Consider the following 13,444-nt stretch of genomic DNA (forward strand, 5'->3'; position numbering starts at 1 on the left):
CCAAGGCACTTTACAGGAGCATTAGAAAACAAAGTATGACACCGAGCCACAAAAGGAGATATTAGGTCAGATGACCAAAAGCCTGCTCAAAGAGGTAGGTTTTAAGGAGTGTCTCAAAGGAGTAAAACAAGGTGGAGAGGCGGAGAGGTATAGGGAGGATATTCCAGAGCTTCGGCCTAGGCAACTGAAGGCGCGGTCACCAATGGTGGAGCAGTTAAAATCAGGGATGCACAAGAGGCCAGAATTAGAAGAGCACAGATATCTTGGAGGGTTGTGGGGCTGAAGCAAATTACCAAGATAGGGAGGGGCGAGGCCATGGAGGGATTTGAAAACAAGGATGAAAATTTTTTAATTAAAATGTTGCTTGACCGGGAACTAATGTAGGTCAGCAAGCATAGGGATGATAGGGGAATGGGACTTGGTGCAAGTTAAGACACAGGAAGCAGAATTTTGGATGACTTCAAGTTTACAAAGAGTAGAATATGGTACACCAGCCAGGAGTGCTTTGGAAGAGTCAAGCTAGATGTAACAACGGTATGAACGAGGGTTTCAGCAGCAGATGAGCTGAGACGGGGCAAAGTCAGGCGATGATACAGAGGTGGAAACAGGCGGTCTTAGTGATTGCATGAATATGAGGTTAGAATCTCATCTCGGGATCAAATGAGACACCAAGATTCTGAATAGATTATCTCAATCTCCGCCTGTTGCCAGGGCATTGGTAGCTAGGGAATGGAGTTTGGAGTGTTTTGCCAATATTTAGTTGGAGGAAACTTTTGCACATTTAGTACTGGATGTCAGATAAGCTGTCTGATAATTTAGCAACAGTGGAGGAGTCGAGAGAAGTGGTGGTGAAGTAGAGATGAGTGTCGTCAGCTTACATGTGAAAACTAATGCCATGCTTTTGGATGATGTCGTCAAGGGGTAGCATATAGATGAGAAATGGGAGGAAAATAAAATAGGAAAATAAATATTTTCTTAGTATTGTTTATAAGTTAATTTTAAATTTGAATCCTAAATCTTTACAAAACAAACTCCTAGAATATATGTGTATTTACCACCCATATATGCATTACTATCAAGTAAGAATAATTTTTTCACATTTTTAACACCATATTAAACGTAACAGAATAAACCCGTGCATGTCTCAGGTGAATGTGTTTTATGAACAGTGTACCTACATTAACAGGGATATCAATTTGACATTGGTTGAAACCATAGGCACTGTGTTGAACTGTAAAGTGTTAGAAATTTGAATGTGACTGGATCATGGAGTTTGATCCCACAATTTCCACAGCAGCACATGAGAGGTGTTCCCATATTTACATAATTTATGTCTGCACTGCAGCTTCTCAGATGACACCACATGTCTGGATTTTGGATTCCCCAAAATATCGAGGCTACTGTCGTGCGCAAGGGAAAAAGTTATTCCTCAATAAAACCTCCACCTGAAAGCAAACCCACTTGTGTCTATACCTCCAAACCACTCAGAAGGAACACTTAACATGTTGAAGCTTTGCTCTGTGCCAGCTAGTCCCAATCAACCATCACCAGATTTTGGTGCCTCAACATAACATTCTACTTCTCCTAAAGGGTGTGTGCGTGTGGGGAGCTGCATGCTTGAAATGGAATTGGTAATGCTTGGTGCTCTGCTGCTTGTTGGTATTCAGATTCCGCTGGAGGGCTTGTGTTCCTGCTTTGTGACTTGCAAGGGCTTGTCAATAAAACCTGATTTTCTGTGCTGGTGCTGTCTCATTTTCTGCTACAGATGTACACTCCAGACCTGGATTAACAAACTCCCCAGCATTTATTCTGGTTAAGTGTCTCATTAGCTGCTCAGAAGCATTAAAAGATTGTTATTAATGTTATGTCATGATTGGTTGCTATTCTTTTATTTCCATTAACACAACTGCCTTCTTAAGGACTTGCATGTTCCAAAACCATGTGTCCTCACAATTCATTAGTGGTTCATTATTTTTGACAAAACACAGACATTCCGCCCACTTTATCAAAAAATATAGGAACTTCCAACCCCTAATTGGCTCTTGAATCTATTTTTACTATTTTCTTCAGTTCCCTCCCCTGGTATATTCAATAGTTTACTTCACTCCAAAGAGTTACAACACAGAATAGGCCATACCGCTCAATTAGTTTGTGTTGGTGATGGTTCTCCATGGAAGTAAAAGGTACTGATCACATTTACTCACCCTGTTCTCTATTGTGCTTTTGGTCAGCTTTCTGACTTCCAACCCCACATGCTCAGTCTGACCCACACTAGATCCACTCTCATATCATCCTCATATTATACCGAGCCCCTCTACACACCACATTTTACTTAAAATCTTTGTATTCATCTACAAGTCATTCCACAGGCTCGTCCCAACCTAGCTTTGTGGCCTCCTGCAGCATATGGCCCCCTTCTGCACTCTCCAATCCTTTATATCTGACCCTCAGTGAATCACCCAGCCCCTGCCTCATCACTGGTGGTGGTTGAACCTAGGATCATCTCTCAGGACCAGTCTGTGGAACTCCTTCCCTAAACCTTCTGCCTTTCCCTGCTCTTATCCGACCTTCAAAAGCCTCCATAAAACCTACATCTTTCACCAAAACTTTCATCACCTCTTTTAACTTCCTCTTGAATGTTTAGAGTCCAATACTTTCTTCCAATGTGAAATTCCATGAGACATTTTTCTGCAGTAATGCCAGTATATAAATAAAACTTGTTAAATTTAGCAGTGAATATCATGGTAATATACCACAAAGAATATTATTCTTAGATTATCCTTTCTTCCCGTGAAATGCTACAATAGTCTTAGGGAGACCAGTCAAGGTCAAATAATACAGGATGTAAGGTTACAAATTTAATTTGCTTTTGGCAGGGGAAAATCTTATAACACCTTCCCTCAGGAGATTAAATAAGTTAGGAAAAGGCCATGCAGGAGCAGATTGCACTCAGGCTATAGAAGGAATGGGCTTGATGGGTTAAATGGCCTTCGTTTGTTTCATGTTTCTGAGCAAGTATTATTGTTGCAAAGATTGTATCGGTCTCCTTCCTGTTATTTGATACAGAAATTTTAATGGCTGTTATTAACTGTGGCAAGACAAGAGGAAAATTTGAAAGGGGAACTTTTAAATAAGGAGTAGGTCAGTTAACCAATACTTGCTTAGATTTCAAAATGTATTATTATATGTACTGCCAAAAAGAATGAAAGGAGGAATCTTCTCTTTGGGGCAGTATTCAGGCAGGGAGGGACTTCTGTATTCATCCCAGCCTAACCTACTTTCCTGGGTTGGCATCCATTGATTATGTGCAAAGGTTCCCAGAGGGATTCCTGTCGTCAACTGGGAACCTGTCAACTTGAGCCACTGCAGAACCAAAAGAGGTGGCAAGCAAATTTAAAGGGCCAGAAGTGCCTTGAATATTAGAAGGAAGGCTCCCACGGAAGTGTCTGATGAAGACTGGGGCCTTGAGCAGGTAATTGTCAGAGGCTAACTGAAAGCAGGCTTTCTCCCTATACTGCGGGAACTTTGGGCCTTTACCACTTTTTCCAAGGACCTATTGCCACTATCCATGTAGCAGTCCTAGGATGGTGGCAACTGGGTTGGAAAGGAGGGAAATCCATCAGGGACTCAATCCCAGTTCCCCCTGCCCGAACCCACCACCTCTGGTAAGGTCAGGGTGATCAATCAACAGTAGGCCCAAACAGTGGCGCAGTGGTTAGCACCGCAGCCTCACAGCTCCAGCGACCCGGGTTCAATTCTGGGTACTGCCTGTGTGGAGTTTGCAAGTTCTCCCTGTGTCTGCGTGGGTTTCCTCCGGGTGCTCCGGTTTCCTCCCACATGCCAAAGACTTGCAGGTTGATAGGTAAATTGGTCATTAGCAATTGCCCCTAGTATAGGTAGGTTGTAGGGAAATATAGGGACAGGTGGGGATGTGGTAGGAATATGGAATTAGTGTAGGATTAGTATAAATGGGTGGTTGATGGTCGGCACAGACTCGGTGGGCCGAAGGGCCTGTTTCAGTGCTGTATCTCTAAACTAAAATTGTTCACCATTCCCTGTCGCAAACCATGCCAAAATCAGGCAGCATCACAAAGAAGAATTGCACCCTCGATATTTGGGAATGTGTTTAAAAGCTGGAACAGAGATTTGGGATTCTGATGATGGTGTAATGGTGAGTTTTACCTATGGCTGATGACATCAGATAATCACCATTCAGTTATAGCCTTTTGTATTTTTGCAAAGGTTTATGAGCTATGACCAATGGCTCATGTCATTCAAGCCAACCACTAAAAATGTTTTATCATGTACTACTTTTGAATCCCTTCAAGCCTTCAATGACTGGTGACCAGTTAACATCAGGTAGCTGACAGAATCAAGAAGGTCAAGGGCATGAAGTATAAATACTGCACTGCATTCTTCGTAAACCTGCTTATATACCCAGTCACCTGTGCAATGTCCCACTTGCTTTCCTTTTCTCGCTTTCATTCAAATATTGTAGTCAAACAGCCTGCCTCACTTTCCTTACTACTTGATACTATCTCAATTTGCTGCCAACTTTCTGTCTCCTCTGTAACCACCACTGTCACTCTACCTGGGCCCCAATGTGAGAACTGCTGAGGGGCAAACCATGAGACCCAATGTCAAAATATCAAAATCAAACTCCCACCCCTCAAACACATGCAGGACTTCATTTTGTACAGCTTAAATTTTTCACTCTTAGATCTGCCGTCAGAATCTGTCTGACTCCTTTACTTTTTTCAGCAACTCACAGAAATCTTTCACAATTGGTTCAGGTCGCAATCATTTTTTTATTTGTTCATGGGATGTGGGCATTGCTGGCTAGGCCAGCATTTATTGCCCATCCCTAATTGCCCTTGAGAAGGTGGTGAGCTGCCTTCTTGAACTGCTGCAGTCCATGTGGGGGTAGGTACACCTCATTCGCACCTTTGCACGAATTCAGGAGCTGTGGAGATGGAATTTTTTTAAAAGCTTGTTCAGCTGTCATTTGCCACACCTGTATCATAAGAAAACAGCTGAGTGGACTAGATTGTGGGAAATAAAACGTTTGTGATGTGCTTTCAATGCCTCTGAACTATGGAGTCTGATGCCACTTGACATTTTCCAAAGAACATAAAAATTTTAAGGAGCAGGAAAAGAACAAAAATGCAATTTAAATTATTTCTCCTCATGAAATTTAAATTTCTGATACCTGGAATCATCTTGGTTTCTTGCTTCATTGAAATGCAGGAACAGAAGTAGGCCTTGATACCGTACCCAATAAAAATGTAGCAATCTCAATCTTGAAAATTCCAACTGACCCAGCATCCAGAGCCTTTTGGAGGAGCCATTCCAAATTGTCACTGCCCTTAATGTGAAAAAATGCTTCCTGCTTTCACATCTAAATGGTCTGGCTCCATTTTTAATATTTTGTCCTCTTGGTCTGGAAGCTGTTGGAGGAAATAGTTTCTCTGTGTTTACCCTATTGAATCCCTTAATCATTTTAAACATCTCGATTAGATCACCCTTCAACCTCTTAAACTCAAGGGCACACAAGTCAGGTTTTTGCAATTTAACTTCAATGGAAATACAAATCTGGAGGGATGTAAAATGGGCTGCTGACTCACTATCACCCATTGTACACTATCGCATGACAAGGTCTACCCCGCTTTCTCTTAATATAGTCATAAAACCTTCTGCTCTTTGCTTTGATATTCCTTGCAAGTTTTTGTAATATTCCTTTTTTGCACATCTGATTACTTTCTTTGTGTACCCTTTATTATTTTAAAGCTCTCCCAGTCCTTTGAATTTCCACACTCCCTCTGTACCTTCTCAAAGGCATTAATACTATTCCCATAATTAGTTAGCCAGAGCTGTATACATTTCTATAGACAGAGTCTGACCAACACCATATAATTTCTCTTTTGATTTGCATGTAATCCCCATGCCGATGAAAACCAATACCTGATTTGCCTTTTTAACTGAAGGCAAACATTGTGGCTGATGGCTCCATATTGACTATAACACAAATGCTATGGAGCTCTTTTCAGACCATTTATATTCTTTTTTCATGAACTTTGTTTTTGCACTCATCAAGGTGACAGTGCTAAGGAATAGAACGATTTCCATTTTAGGAACTTAATGTCAGCATCAAGTTCTTCCAATATAAAAGCAAAATACTGCGGATGCTGGAAATCTGAAATAAAAACAAGAAATGCTGGAACCACTCAGCAGGTCTGGCAGCATCTGTGAAAAGAGAAGCAGAGTTAACTTTTCGGGTCAGTGACCTGTGGCCTGGTCCAATCTAGACCTCCTTTGTTATCTCTTGCCCCACCCCCACCTCACTTGCTTATAACCTGTGACTTTTCCGAAGAAGGGTCACTGACCCGAAACGTTAACTCTGCTTCTCTTTTCACAGATGCTGCCAGACCTGCTGAGTGGTTCCAGCATTTCTTGTTTTTATATCAAGTTCTTCCAAGTTAGTTATAGCACGTCTACAGACAGAATAAAGCTTCCTTTAATTTAACCCAGTAACATGCATCACCTCCAACCTCAGTTGTGCATCCCACATCAGACCAATGTAGCATTTTTCCTTTTTCCATTTGAACCATCTTTAGGCATATTTGTGTGACATTCACAATTTATGGCAAATTTTATGCTGTAGTCCCATCCTCATTAGGAACTTGTCCAAACTTATTTCACATAGGATTGCAAACAGAGGAGATTTCCGTCTCATAAATTTGGCTAGCTTTGAACCTGTGCATCAATATCTAACCCATTGCACCATATATCACTATCCATTTGGCTTCTTATTCCCATTGTAATTCTTTTACATTTGTCCACATTGAGTTACATCTAAAACTTATTGACCCAGTTAATAAATCCTTCTGATTCTGTTTGAATTGCTGTTCATTACTTACTATCTACAATGTACAGTTCTGCATTTACATTTTTACTGTTGCAAACTACCATCCACATGTTAATCTGTATTTGTATTATTGTAAAGAAAGCTGTAAAGAAAGCTGCCATTGTATACATCTCTCAGATTCAGATGAAGAAGGCTTTTCAGCCCATTCAATGTCATCCCTTGGAGGGTATCAGTCCCACCATCTTCCCACTGCAGCATCTAATTGTTTTTTTAATTGCATTCAATGTCTTGATTTTAGCCATCCTTGTTGGCAATCCATTTTAGCTGTTGACCACCGTTTGTGAAAAAAGAAAAAATTCCTGACATCTGCCCTAAATTTTCCTTTCACAATGCTGAACCTGTGTCCTCCAAGCCCACTGCCCCAGCACAACAGAAAGAGTTTTCTGTAAAAAAAAATTACTTTCTCTATCCCAGTAAGTACCGCAGGTGCAACTACCAGAAGGTTTCTGAGAAGTTTTCTTTCAGGGCTGAAGAGCACGAGCTTATTAATCTTTCTTCATAGCTTCTTCCATCTGGCCCCAGGAATTGACCTTCCTGCTCCACTCTACAACACCTATGCAAAAACAAGAACAACAACAACTTGCATTTATATAACGTCATGGGCCTTGAGTTTCAATCTGGGGTCAGGAACCTATGCCAGATCATTTCCGGGTCCCGAAACAAGGCCACAGAGGGATTTGAAAACGAAGTTGAGAATTATAAAATCAAGACATTGCCTGACCGGGAGCCAATGTAGGTCAGCAAACAGAGGGGGTAATGGGACCTGAAAGGCCCTTACATTTCACAAAGTCTTTACCTATTCACAGTGGTCATAGTAAGGCCTGTCCAAAGCACAGTAGAGCTTTAGGATACACTTTGGAGATTTGAACCCAACTGATTTGGCAATATAGTCCAGCATCCTATTGATTTTGTTTAAAGGCACCATACATTGTTCGACATGTTAACGATCTGTCAATTAGCACCCCTTTAGCTCTCATTCAACTTGGCAAGTTCTATGGTATTAAATTTCATCTGCCACCGGGCAAGCCAGGTGCAAATTGTGTTGTGCGCTTCTTGTAAGATCTTGATCACCTCCTCTGAGCCCATCCTGGACTATTATCTGCTATTTAGCCAGTTACAAATCTCCTATTTGAAAGTGCCATGCAATGGGAAACACGTGTGTATGATGACTGCAAAGACTTTCGATCTCTGAAGAGCTAGGATACCAGATTGGATTAGTACTGACACTCAATGAGGGTAATTTTAACTTTGGGTGATATCCTGCCTGAATTTAATGGAAGTGAAAATCGGGTGTGGTGTACAATGGGCGGACAATTCGATCACATAAAACTATCGCTCAAAGTAAAACCTGTGGAACTTACTAAACTGGATCAGCTGAATAATGTGCTGGAGATTTAGGTTTGGTACATCATTTCCTGTACAAATCATGCGATGTCTAGTGTGAAATTGCATCCTTTCTTTCCTGTAATGGGCTCCTTCAGTTCAGTGATGTTTCTTTACTACTGATCAGAGGTGACATGAAATATTTTGAATAAGTATATTAAATTAACCATCTCCCCATATCAAACACCAGATCGGGGATGCATTAAAATGCTTTTTGAATAAGGAATATCCTGCTCAACTGTTACGGTGCCTTTTATTGGGTGTATTTGAATTACTTGAGCTCATTTCACAGGATTTGACACAAAGCTCTTATAAATTTAAAATAAATCAGACCAGCTAATAGAAACTGATATTGCAAATGCCATCAAAAGCATTAATACACATTTCTAAATGCATTCTTTTACCTCCTGCTTGGGTGATTGTAGTCATGGAATGAGCAGTTACAGATCATATTCAAAAGTTGCTCATGTGATGTATATATTGCAATAATAAATCAATTTAAAAATGCAGAATTATTTCAAGCTTCCCACCACCTCATCAGTGAACGCTTTATAAGGCAAGGTTCCACTTAGTTTAGTAATTGCACCAAGGTCCTATGGCTTCGTGGTGTGGTGCTGCTCACTCTGTGCATATGTTGTGCTGCTCTGTGTGCTGCATTTAAAGAGAAAAGAAAGAAAGAAAGACACTTATTTTGTTATTCGTTCTTGGATGTAAGCATCACTGGCAAGGCCAGCATTTATTGCCCATCCATAATTGTTCTTGAGCTCTTGAGGCACCTTCTTGAACTGCTGCAGTCCGTGTGGTCGGTACATTAACAGTGCTGATGGGAAGGAAGCTCCAAGATTTTGATTTAGCAACAGTGAAGGAATGACGGTATAGTTCCAAGTCAGGCTGGTGTGTGACTTGGAGGGGAACTTAGAGATAATGATGTTCCCTTATGCCTGCTGCCCTTGTCTTTCTGGAGGGTAGAGGTTGTCGAAATGGGAGCAGACAGGAGAGATCTTCTCAGTCTAGGAACAAACAGTCTTTCTGAGTTCAAACTCTCTGTGGCCAGTTCAAAAAAAAACCCAGGAACAGCCAGTTAGTCATGTGATCAGCTGGTCTAACCAGTCCTGGTCCTTGTGGGTTGTATCCTCCTTAGCAGGTCCTGGAATGCACTTCCTCACCTTCGATGTCTGTTAGTATGTAAATGTTTTTTGCCAGCCATGGCTGGTCTGCTTAACAAGTCATTTCCTCACTCCAAAAACAGTTAAAAAATCAATGTTCATGACAAAATTGATGTGCCTCATTCTTGGCAGGTGGGGGCCTGGCATGACAGGTAGGTTACCTTATTGTTGAGCCAGTAGTCTTCATCCCAGATCCACAGTAATAATCTGGGGAATTACCAGTCACCGCCCAAACCACCACCTTCCCCAATCTCCCGATGGCCTCCTTCCTACAACTTTCCCGCAGTCCTGGGCCAGCATCTGAGACAGCCAATCCTGCGATTACCCCCACCCACCCCGCCCACCCCCCACACCCTCAATCTGCGACTGGTGATTGGCCTCTGCAGCCCAGGATTGGCACCTGGAGCTCATCGGCACTGAGTCCAATGGGTGATTTGCTGTGGTCCTGCCACCAGCCCCATTAGGCAGGTGCAGCCGGGGATTTCTAGGCCAGAACCCTAGCTGCAGCCAGATGCAAATGAGATTGGCAGATAGCATGTTGCTGAAGAGGTTAGCACATGCCTAAAATATTGCCCCTTTGTTGCGATAAATCTGATCGATCGAGTAGATACTTTATGGCTTGTGCAAGGAATTAAGAGTTATGGGGCTATCTATAATATCCAGCAGGTGTGAGTGTTTCCAACATTCATTTTTTGTGCAACAAGTAGCTTTCAAATTTTAACCAGAAGTCTTGTTGACATAGAGCAAAAGATCATGACTGGCTTGATCAGAACATTTGAATACTTGTCTTGCCTCCCTTTGACTCTGTAGCACAAACAAGGACAAAATAGATTTTTGAACATGAAAAGATTTTTCCATTTCTTGTGTTTACTTCTGGGTACTTTCAATAAATTGAATAATTTCAGAACTAGCAGTGTTTCATGCTGTGACTGTCCGGTTCATTTGTAAGCTCATAATATCATCACTAACACCTGTGCCAATTTTCCTACAGTGACTCCATCGAACACCCATAATTATTCCTAAGTGGAATATTTGAGAGTAATAGTCTGCCTGGTGGCCAGCTGCTTGGCAACTAGGCAGATGCCTTTTGTTCCTGAGATCATTTTGTGTATTCATGCTCGTTCTGTTTCCACAGGTGACCAAGGTTACGTTCTGAACGTTGGCTCATGACTCAAGTGCCAAATCCCCAAATGACTGCACAACATCAATAGAGCAAGTAGCACAATTGGTAACAAAGTGAATGCTACCATTGTTTCCATCTCCCTGAAGGGAAATCATGCTATTCTATCTGAGAATTTTTTCCAAATCTCTGCTGTTACATTCCATGAATGAGTCACCTGTGGAATGCAACTGGTCAAAGCTTAGGGGGGGGGGGTTTGGTTATAAAACTGGATTAATAGTCTAAAGTCTTGCTTGCTTACACCTGGAACCAGGTAAAAATTTCATATAACTTATCTTGTTTTAGAGTTTTATCTGAAGACTCTTACCTCTCCCAGTAGAATGAGTGAGTTGAGTTGAGTTCATGATCGGGCAAATTGTAAATGATCTGTGAAAGTAACAGCTTGATATGTCCATAATTCATTATGTTCCTATTCTATGTAACCTATTATCCAAAGGATGGTGATGGACTTTACTTAGGCCAATGACAAGTGTGAAAAGAAGAAGAACCCAGTGGAAAGGCTGAAAGTGACAGCATACCACATGCCTACAGTGGCAATTCTTTGTTTTAAGTGTTGACTGGATATCTGACTGTGAAGAACTTCACAACTGTATCCAATATTATCCTCGCCTACATCCAGATATATGTGATTACAACTGGGATCCTTCCGCAGTAATCAAGAGAGAGAATTCTGGATGAATTTTCCTTCCTGAAACAGGGGACCTACAATTAATTATAGCCTGATCTGAGATCAGTCTGTGCTGAATATTTGTTTGTCTAACCTATCAACAGTATAAAGAGTGGGAATCATTGTGGCTGTTGTTTTTTGCATGCTTTATGGATATAGTTATGTTGTTTTAAAGGAATATTTGTCAGATGACTGTAGGCGCAGCACATAAAGGAGACTTTAAGACGACAAAATCTGAACCCACTGTCAAGTTCTCCTGCCATCACAGTTCCTCACTTGGCAATTAACTTAGTTCTGATGCTTGTTGACATTGAGTTCTCCACCAAAAATTCCAAGGTCCCCATTAGCAGATTATCCTGCTACTTCTCCACATAAGCATTCCTTTGTCTTGTCCTAAATCATTCTGCACATTTCCCCCTTGACAACAAATTTGGCAATCTTCTGATGTTTTAAGGCAATGTGACTAACCTTGGTACCTACTCCTGTGTAGCCTTTCACTCTTGCAACAGGAGCCTGGGAGGACTGTGGCGGTAATTCCTTAACTTTGATGTGGGTTGTTTTCCTTCTTAACAGCTACAGCAACTTGCACTTATATAGCACCTTTAATGTAGCAAAACATCCCAAGGCACTTCAATGTCTGGGGTTGGTGTTTATGGGAACGATAACATAGTGGTAATGGTACTGGACTAGTACTCCAGAGGCTCAAACTAATGCTCCAGCGACATGAGTCCAAAATCCCACCAAGGCAGCTGGTACAATTTAATTTTAATTAATTAATAAATTGGGAATAAAAAGCTATCTCAGTAATGGTGACTATGAAACTACTGGATTGTTGTAAAAATCATCTGGTTTACGAATGTCTTTTCGGGAATGAAATCTGCCTTCCTACCCGGTCTAGCCTACATGTGACTACAGACCCACATCAATGTGGTTGATCCTTAAGCGTCCTCTGAAATGGACTAGCAAGCCATTCAGTTGTATCAAACTGCTACAGAAAGATTGAATAAGAATTTTTACGGCACCAAGCACACATATTTAAAGGATCTTCAGCTGATGTATTATTGCCTGTAATCCAGCTATGGAGGATCCAGATTTTTGGTCCTGAGAGAAGGAAGCCCCCAAATGCCATTACCTAGGCCCATTGAAAGATGGCCTTGACGGTGAATCCCACTTCACTCCCATTAACAATATCTCTTGAAACCTGAAGTGCATTCCATTTGATGAGACAAAGAGTGTGTTACGACCAGCTGAGAAAGGTGTCTAGGGGTCTGTTACTATCTTCACCTGGTCTTATGGTAACAGGGTTTAATTTTAAACACACTGTGTTTTGAGCTCCCCCTTTGTAAATCCTTGTTCACAACTTTCCAATTATAAGGCAAAGAAATGAGCACAAACAGGCTTTCTTTGGTTTAAAGAAGAAAGATGAAATTTATTAAACCTTAATCTTAAACTCTAATACGGTTAACACCTATGGATTTACGGATGTAGTCCTTGATATGGTCCTTGAGGGCAGACAGGGGAGAGGCCTTATCAAATCAGGATCCAGGAGCTTTCTGAGTTCGAATCCTTTGTTGGAAGTTCAAATCTCAATAGCCAGTTAGTCATGTGACTAAAACCGGTCTCAGCACTTCTTCTGTGTATTGGGGAAGCAATGACTGGGTCCCTTTTGTTCTAACACTGCTAGTACTATGCAAATGTCCTTCCAGTCAGGGTCTTGCAATTTGAAGTTTTAATGTTCATGTGGCGAATTCATGTGTGCCTCAGTCTTGGCAGGTGGGGGGGGTTTGCCTGAGAAGTGCCTTAACACACAAAAAATTTAATGCCAAGCCACACGAGTAGATAGTAGGCCAGGCGGCCAAAAGCCTGGTCAAAAAGGCAAGTTTTAAGGAATGTTTTATAGGAGGCAAGAGAGATAGGGTGGTGGAGAGGTTTAGGGAGGGAATTTGAGAACTTGAAGCCTAGGCAGTTGGAGCTATAGCCAGTAATGGTACAGCGATGAAAATGGGGGATGCACCAGAGCGTAGATAGTGTGAAGGCGCGTAGATAGTGTGAAGGCACGCTTTGTCTCCGCAAATGGAATGCACCCTTGGTTTCAGAAGATATTCCTAATGGAAGTGAAGTGG

Source organism: Heterodontus francisci, chromosome 27, assembly GCF_036365525.1.
Source record: "Heterodontus francisci isolate sHetFra1 chromosome 27, sHetFra1.hap1, whole genome shotgun sequence".
Classification (NCBI taxonomy): domain Eukaryota; kingdom Metazoa; phylum Chordata; class Chondrichthyes; order Heterodontiformes; family Heterodontidae; genus Heterodontus; species Heterodontus francisci.